Consider the following 8,700-nt stretch of genomic DNA (forward strand, 5'->3'; position numbering starts at 1 on the left):
AAGTATTTTGGGTGCACTCTACTAACCAAGATCTTATAAAATACCACTGCACTGAGGAAAAGCAATATTGGAGCTCATTCAAATTCATTATGCAAGGATTAAAACTTTAAAAGGGGCAATTGCAAAATTGATTTCTCCTTTAATGATTTTTGCTGCGGGTTTTGGCTCAATAGCTATTGTGACAAGTTATTGTAATTGGACGTTACCTTTTAATGTGGAGCCACATTTTCAAAAGGTGAAAAGTGGAACGTTTTATTGACCATTATCAGGATGAGAGCCACAACGCCGGTGGACAAGATACATCAAACTTACTTTTAATGCACCCACAGTGTAAACAGGCTGACAGACCGTATTTACAGACTCAATAAAAACCCATTCACAATTATCCTACAAAGCAGAGTTAATGCAAATTAACTGGAGCTTCCAAACTTTTCCTATTCATATTAAGATCACTTTGAAGCCAACAATTATGGCATCTCCGTCTGTTTCATTTCAAGATAACTGACAACTGTTTAAAGCCACATTTCTTTCCCTTAATGACAAACAGTCGTCAACATTCAAACGCTTTTTCTTTTCTTTATTCCCCAATGCAAAACCTTGCAACACCTGCAGTACAACTTGGAGAAAGACGAGCAGCGATTCAAAGCCGCACAACTTACAGGACACGTGGAAAATGTGTATTTCGCATCTATATGATGAAAGCATAAAGTCATAATTTGTCTAACATAAGGAACGTCAAGGAAAAAGCTGCTGCTGTGTAGTATATGTGACAGAAACCTTTCCACGAGACGGGACTCTCATGGTGGAAACAGCCATTCGTTTCTTCATGGATTGAGCAAATGAGCGCTGATTCGTTTTCAATTAGGACAGGATTTATATGAACGTTAATTGAACGCAGCACTGGAGCAAATCGCTCGCTGTGTTTTGGTGGGTTATATTTTTTACACAAGGTCAAAACTCACATAAACACTGATTGATAACTGAATGTCTGTGGTGCAGCGGAAGCATCAGCGTCACGAGTACACTGCTGAGTCAAAACAGACGAGAACTTGCAACTCAGAACTCAGCACATGACGAGCCAGCAGGTTTCCCCCGAGCGGAGGAGAGCGTTCACAAACTCACTCGGGAGCCACAGGTCGTGTTCAATGAAGATTCAAATACAGCATATGCACATTCAGAAACAATGATCCACTGCATAGTTTAGCAGTAACTTTCAAGGGGCAAGCTGGTGTTGAGAATTGTGACCTTTTGAGTCTATAACCACAACTGCTGCCGGTGTCACAACCTTCTACAGGAATATACACCGTTATCTGCTCAGCCACCACTTCATCCGTCTGCTCTGCTTCGTGACAGATTTATTTACTGCCTCGGATCAAAAGGAGGGGGGAAAAAAATTGTCCCATGTTTAGGATTTGTATGTCCCCAGAAGAAAAAGTGGGAGGGAAGAAAGCATCATTTCAGCATAAACCAGGACCATGTGCTCGTTATCTGAAGCAGGCCGTCTAAAAGGACTTAAAAGTCTAAAATAGACCAAAGACATTAGAGACAAACTCGAGCCTAAACAACGCTGTGCTAACCACAGACGGAGAGTGGGGATGACATTTGGGGCATTTAGCAGACACTCTTTTCCAGACCGACTTCCAGTAACTGCAACAGGAGAATACGCTCAAATCCCTGTATCACTGACGTTACAGGCAGCTAATATAAAGCGATCAAAGAGCCAGAAACAATGTGCCCAGACGATAAAAATAAGTTGAAAACAATTGTGTCCCTGGGATATGAGCAAAACAAGAGGGCTGGTCATAAAGAAGTGCTAGCTGCGGAGCTTTGAGCCAAGAGCGCCAGAAGCCTTGCAGAAAAGCTTCTTTTTCTTTTTTTCCTTTTAAGAAACTATCCGTGACAAATGGATGTTTTCCTTTATCTGAACTGCAGGCAGGGTTGAGATGAATAACAGCTGATTGCTTTAATAGATGTTATCTTTTACTGCTTATTTGAAACTGAGAGAGTTAAGACGGTTCACGTTCATAAATAAATAGGAACAGAAATGAAAAATAAATCTGAGCTCTGGGTCCACAAAACAGAAAAAGGTCCTCGGAAAAACTTGGAATCCCATGTGATCTTTTTTAGGTTTAAACAATATGACATGTGTTACATTACGAAGATGGACTGAGTGCAGACTTTATTTGAGACAGGATCTTAATTTAGGGGTATGGAGACGGTAATTTAATGTCACCTGTAAACATGTCGGCTATAATATCTGAGCAAGGCTTCCCCACGTCTAATTATCTGACGCATCAAAATACACAAAGGGAGACAGCGAAAATACACAAAAGCAGAACAGGAGAGTTAAATACAGGAGTAGAATCAAAGTTTTGATTTGAGAAAGCAGTGGCTCTTAGTTCCACTTTAGTCACAGTTAACTATATTATTCCGTTCAACAGATTATTAGAGCCGTTATCTCCTCAAATCAGGGAAGCGGTTGTTTTTCACTTCCTCAGACACATCTGTGCCGGGCAACAGGTTTGAGAACGAGATTACCCAATTTGCCAGAGAGCGATAACAAGCCAAGATAAACTCAAATCAGGCCTTGTGTTAGCTGTGTCGTCTACTTTAACACAATGAAACGGGACAACGCGTGGAGGGACGGCAGCAGATTAGCAGAAGTTACAGCTGGAATTTTTCTGAATTATTCCCTGTGCTATTGATAGATTACAGCTGGTAATGTAAAACAGATTCAGTCGTATCACGTGGTGAAACAACAGAAGAAGTTTTGCAAAAGTTTTACAAACTTCCCTCATAAAGGCTTTCCAGATGATGATAGGTTCGAATCTAGCGTATGTGAGAATATTCACTGCACAATGTAAAATTCACAGTCCCATCAGGTCGATACAACTTTTTCTTGTCTTATACAACTACTTATTAAAAATGTCTTGATATAATGTTCACTCTTATTCCTGTCTTCTTGTATTTCCCCCCCTAATTTAAATGCTGATGGTGATACATTTTACAAAAAATAAAAAGCTGATTTCAACTCTGATTACTCCAATTAAGGGGTTTTAAAAAATTACAGTGTACAACTAATATTTCCATGCCTCCTTCATTTCAAAGGCAGCCAAAGCAATTGAGCGTCTACCGATGAAATGCCACAATTCTACCCCAAAGCAGTGGCTCGAAACTGGGCTGAAGTCTCCTTTTCCACTCCATCTCACACTGGCCCTTTTTTTCCCTCCTCTGGTAACGCAGCACTACTACCAAACGACCAAAGACAAATGCATGGCAGCCCACAAAATCACTACAGTTGTTCCTCATGTCTTACAGAACATCAAACCATCAATAAAACTCAGGAGATACATTCCAGCTAGTTGAACAGGACGTTTCTGACTTCCCTCTCTCCATGTGTTCTCTCTCTCCCTCTCTCATTCTCTCCCCCCAAAACTTTCTCTCTTCCCAGTTCCACCGCAGAGGCTTCACATATTGCAGCCATATGAGTAAGCCACGGCTGCCTCCTCCGCCGCTCGTACAGACGCACACACACACACACACACACAGACAGGAAAAAGTGCTGTGCTCTCTCCCACTCTGTCTCACACACGTACAGGAAAGACTTTTACAAGCAGAGGTTCTCTTTAGGAAGTCGTCAACTGTTTTGACGTTTAATAGGAGCAGCGAACAAGGCCGTAAGATACAATAATATCCAGTGTCTGGAAAGAGGAACATTTTAAGGTTATAGAGCTGCACTGTTACATTGAGAGAATTTTTTCTTACCAACTTTTATAGAAACTTGTTAGAAGTTTATAGAAGTTGAACAAAGTGCATGACGCCTTTTCAGAAATAAGAACATGTTAACTGGACTACTAACTAAGAGCAACAATATGCAGGCTGGAGTGTGTTGTAGCTAACAAAACATGAACGCACAACTCAGTCACAACAAGGTAACAACATTGCATCTAAAACTATCCCAACTCCATCAAAAGTACACATCTGTCAAAAAGCACTTGATCCTGCTTAACTTACCAAGTGCCCTGAGGCGCTGTGCTGATTATCAAACGACCGACTCTGAATCATCATATCAGATTACAAAATAATTCAAAAGTAATATCAACAGGAATTTGTGGCACCATCAAGACACAGATCACTATTACGGATGCAAAGCGGTGGAAAACAAGGCAGTTAAGAAGTTACGCATGGAGCTGAACGTGCCACATTAATATACTGGGTGCTGAACTTTAACGGAGACAAATATTCAAAGCCTCTATAGCAAACTGCCCCAAACTTCATTTAACTTTGACAGCGTTTTAGGAACTTTGAAACATGGTTCCTTTTCACAGAAGTAATAAAAACAACAATGTTGTCATCGTAAATCTCACAGAAGACAAGCGGCTTAGAATCATGTCCGTCCTCTAGTCAAATTCACAGATGCTCAGGCTTTGAAACGTACTTTGAATCTACATCTTCAGAGTCAGATTAGTACCACAGATCGCTGACTTTAAAAACTTGAAACTTAGTGTAAAAAGTCTTGTGAATCGCTTTCTGCAATTGCGTCTTTACTCAAGTGATTCCTGCAGCTACACACACGTATACGTGTTCCCTGCTGCTGCGGAAAAACATGGAAAAGTTGGAAAAAACAACAATTTGTCAGGGGGAGAACTTTTTTACGAAACACTGGAAGGCAAAGACACTAAACTTGGTTTGATTTTTTTTTTTCTAGTCTGTAGGCTTCTAGGCTCGTGAAGTGATTTCTGCTCATCACGGAGACGCCGTGAAACCCAAAGCAGCAGATACACTTTATATTTAAAAAGGACTACTAGGAATAGCCAGCAACTATTTTACAACTACACAAACTTTTCCCCTAATGACTAAATTAAATAGTTAACAGCTTAGTACAATTCAGAGAGTGTCAGTATTTTTAAAACAGCTGTGAACAAGTGTTTTGCGGGGGTTCACAGTTTAGGACTTTTTTCTTCTTTTTTTTTTAAATCTGAGGTTATCTGCTGAATAAAAGTCGCTCCACACACACACTCAGTTTCTTCTCTTTTTGTGGGGGGGTGGGGGGGGGCAGAGTTGGAGAACTGTGAAGGACTATGTAAAAAGCTTCCTCGCAGTGTGTGCCTCATTGTGCTGGCTTCACATACTCTGGTCTCCCCTCAGAGTTGTCATGCCGACCCGGCTCCCTTATCTCAAAGGAACATCACAGTTTCTTACGACAGGAGGAAAAGAAGAGGGGAGCTGGGTGAGGAGAGGAGGGCAGGAGGGGAGAGGGGGGGTGAAGAGAAACTTTCTCAAAGTGGAGTGGAAACGGCAACTCAGGCTTCCCAGCATCACTCGTGCAACAAAAAAAAAGTTAACAACGATAGCAACAAACAAATAAATAAACGTCGGAGCTAGTGCGTGCTTGTTGTCCTTTGAAGTGCTGATAGGAGAGGATGTTTTTTGGGGAGGAGGAGGATAGGGAGGGGGGGGGTCTTTTTTCCTTTTTTTTTTACGACAATCCACATCCACCATGCGCTCCAAACAATGAGAGAGGTGCACGGAACAGCGCCATATCTGCTCTCGGGCACCTAATAAACACAATTGCCTTTGATCGCCACTGCGCAGCGTGCACCCCAAACAAACTACGAGCATCTAAAAAGTGAGAAGGGAGTTCAGCTTTAAAAGCGCAAAGCTGAATATCTGCGACGTGCAGGGCAGCAGCAGCGGATCTGAACTTGAGTGTGCGGCGTCAGGCTTTTTTCCTTTTTAAAGAAGTTATCAATGAAAATGGCACACAGCAAAAAAAAAAAAAAGTGAGTTGGCGGAGTTGTGTGGGGCAGAAGCTACCGGGCGACAGACGCCACAGCGCCCCGGCTTCCTCGGGCTCGGGATGCCGCTGAAGGAGAGGAAGAACAAAATAGAACAGAAGAGACAACTTATAGGAGGAAAAGAGGAGTAAAAACACAAAACCTACTTTGAGGCGACTAAGTCACTCCGCGTCCCCTCGCTGCCGCCTCCAAACTCAGCCTTTAAATCAAAGCCGTCCCCCCGGTAGCCCCCTTTCAATTTGTATTTGTGTAGCGTCTGTGTGTGTCTCTGTGTGTGTGTGTGTGTGCGAACCTAAATGTAAATGTGCCATGTGAATTCAAAGCAAAGCGGTGCTGCTCTTTTTTTCCTCCTCTTCCTCCTCCCTCCTTCTCTCTCTCTCTCTCTCTCTGAATCTTTCTCTCTCTCTCTCATTCAACCGAGATCCCTCTTTTTCTCTCGCTCTCTCTCTTCCTGACCGACGCTGCTCAGGCCGTTAGTTACATAAGACGCAAAGCGGCTGCTGCCCGTCGTAAAAACTACTAACGGCTAACGACGCTGTTGATATTGTCGCCCCTCCGCCCTCCCCTCACCTCTGTTAGCAAACACATCTCCGTGCTACCGAGGACGGGACCCTCCTCTTCCCCCGCACAGCATGCGCTGTTTCCCCGCCTCGCCATCTACGCACTGAGCATCGCGACACGCCGCCGCTGCCGCTTTGTTTTCTTCCCTTCCGCTCACTCCGCAGCAGCAGCTAGCATCGAGCAGCTAACGTTGCTAGCGCGGGGCTGTCGTGGAGCCGCTTACCTGTTGATCACAACACAAGCGTTAGCCTCTTTCTCTCTCCCTCTCTCTCTGTATGTGTGTGTGTGTGTGTGTGTGTGTGTGTGTGTGCAGCCTGTTAAAGATGGAGGCTGCTCTCTGCTGCTCGGCCGCTTCGTCTCTTTCGGGGCTTTTCTCTTTTTTTTTGTTTTGTTTGTTTGTTTGTTGCTGGTGATGATGTCGGACGTTGGGACTGTGGCTGGCTCTTTCTTCTCTCTCTCTCTCTCTCTCTCTCTCTCTCTCTCTTTGGTCTGAGGGAGAGTTGGAGGCTAATTTTGGTGTTGAGTGCTGTCGCAAAACCTCCCCCCTCCCACGTTCATGTAGTTGTCATAGTTGATGTTACTTTTGTTGTTGTTGTTGTTGTTGTTGGGTCACAGCAACCCGAGGCCGATGGGAGCCGCCGGTTCGGTTCCGGTGGGTTTGTCGGGTTTGTGTTGTGGTTCAGAGAGTGACAGCACCTCTCTGCCGGTGGCCATGACGTCACGGGAGGAAGACACAGCAGCTCTATTAATATCAAGAAGCCCGAGTCTTAAAGTGACACACACACACACAGCGTCATCACTTCTTCACAAAGATGACAGTAAATCAGAGACACTGCAGTCAGGAACTGTGACTCTTAAAGTGGCACGCACTCTAATCGTGTTTATGTATAAACAAAGTCATCGACACTGTGACACACACTTATTTACATAGATAATATTCCAAAGACACTGAGATCAACTAGATGACACACACTGTCATCTTGTTTTATTAAAACCAAATAGACAACACTGAGTTTGTCTCTTAAAGGGATAGTTCACCCAAAAATGAAAACGCACTCATTATCTACTCACCACTATACCGATGGAGCGGTGGGTGAAGTGTTTGAGTCCACAACACACTTTTGGAGTTTCAGGGGTGAACAGCGTTGCAGTCAAATCCAATACACTTGAAATAACTGTTGACCGATTCTTAAAAAAACAAACAGAATATCATCATTAAGAAACCGATTAGAGAACACAGCAGGGGATCCCCCACTGGAAACACTGACTCTTGAAGTGACTCACTTATTTACATCATAAATTGTAAATCAAGAACAGTTACACTGAAATGAGAGAGAACCACTCTCACTGTGACTCACACCCTGTTATCACAGTTGCCGTTTTCAGACATGAACTCCGGAGAGAACGTCCGGACCAAATTCTACAGACGTTCTCTGGTGTACATTTGAAAACAGCATTTGAAATGAGCATCAATCTTTCTAATGTCTGACTGAAGACAGTCATCCCTTTTAAAATCAGAGATCCATACATATTAATAACTCGTATCACTACCCAGTTAACCACAGGGTAAATCAATGGTTTTATAATGAATTCATTTATAAGATGATAATCTACCTTGTAAAGAGAAGCTAACATAACTATTTGGGTGATTTAACGACTAAGTCAACATCAGTTCCTCCTGTCAACTCCTCATTTGATATTATCAACTGTTGCTACAAACTGCAGAACATCTGTTCAAATAGTATCTCATTTAATGGAAGATTTCAGGTAAGACACTTTACTGGGTTTATGAGTGTATGCAGATGTTTAGCTTGGGTGGTGAAATGGAAACCATGCAAGATAGAGACGAGATTCATTTCTACGGGTACATATTCAGTCAGGCCTTCAAATGTTTTATTGTGGCCATAATGCAAAAAGAAAAGTTGACAGAATGTTGTGGGGATCCGGCTGACATGAATAATAAATGCACCCCTCAGAGCTTGGTATGAAATCCAGGCTCCGGTGAAGTCTTTCACCTTCTCCTTCGCAGTCCTTCCCCCCGCTGCCCCATGGGGCGGAAGGGACTGTGAACTTTTTAGTCCCCTTTTTCAAACACTGCCCTTCAAAAGCCAAAGGTAAGAAGGTTTTCGCTAACAAAGGCAATCTTGCAGCCTCCAGGCATACACACTGCAGGATCCACCCCATCCTGAGTGGTGCGGGCTTTGGACGGACTACAGAGAAAGAGTCACATTGAGGAAATAATGCACCTGCCACCTGCTGCATGTCTTGGATATAAACCTCCCATTGATTTATTTTTCCCCCCATCCCGTCGCCTTCACCCTATTATTATTTTTAAAATCTT

The sequence above is a fragment of the Pleuronectes platessa genome, chromosome 18 (assembly GCF_947347685.1).
Source record: "Pleuronectes platessa chromosome 18, fPlePla1.1, whole genome shotgun sequence".
Taxonomy (NCBI): domain Eukaryota; kingdom Metazoa; phylum Chordata; class Actinopteri; order Pleuronectiformes; family Pleuronectidae; genus Pleuronectes; species Pleuronectes platessa.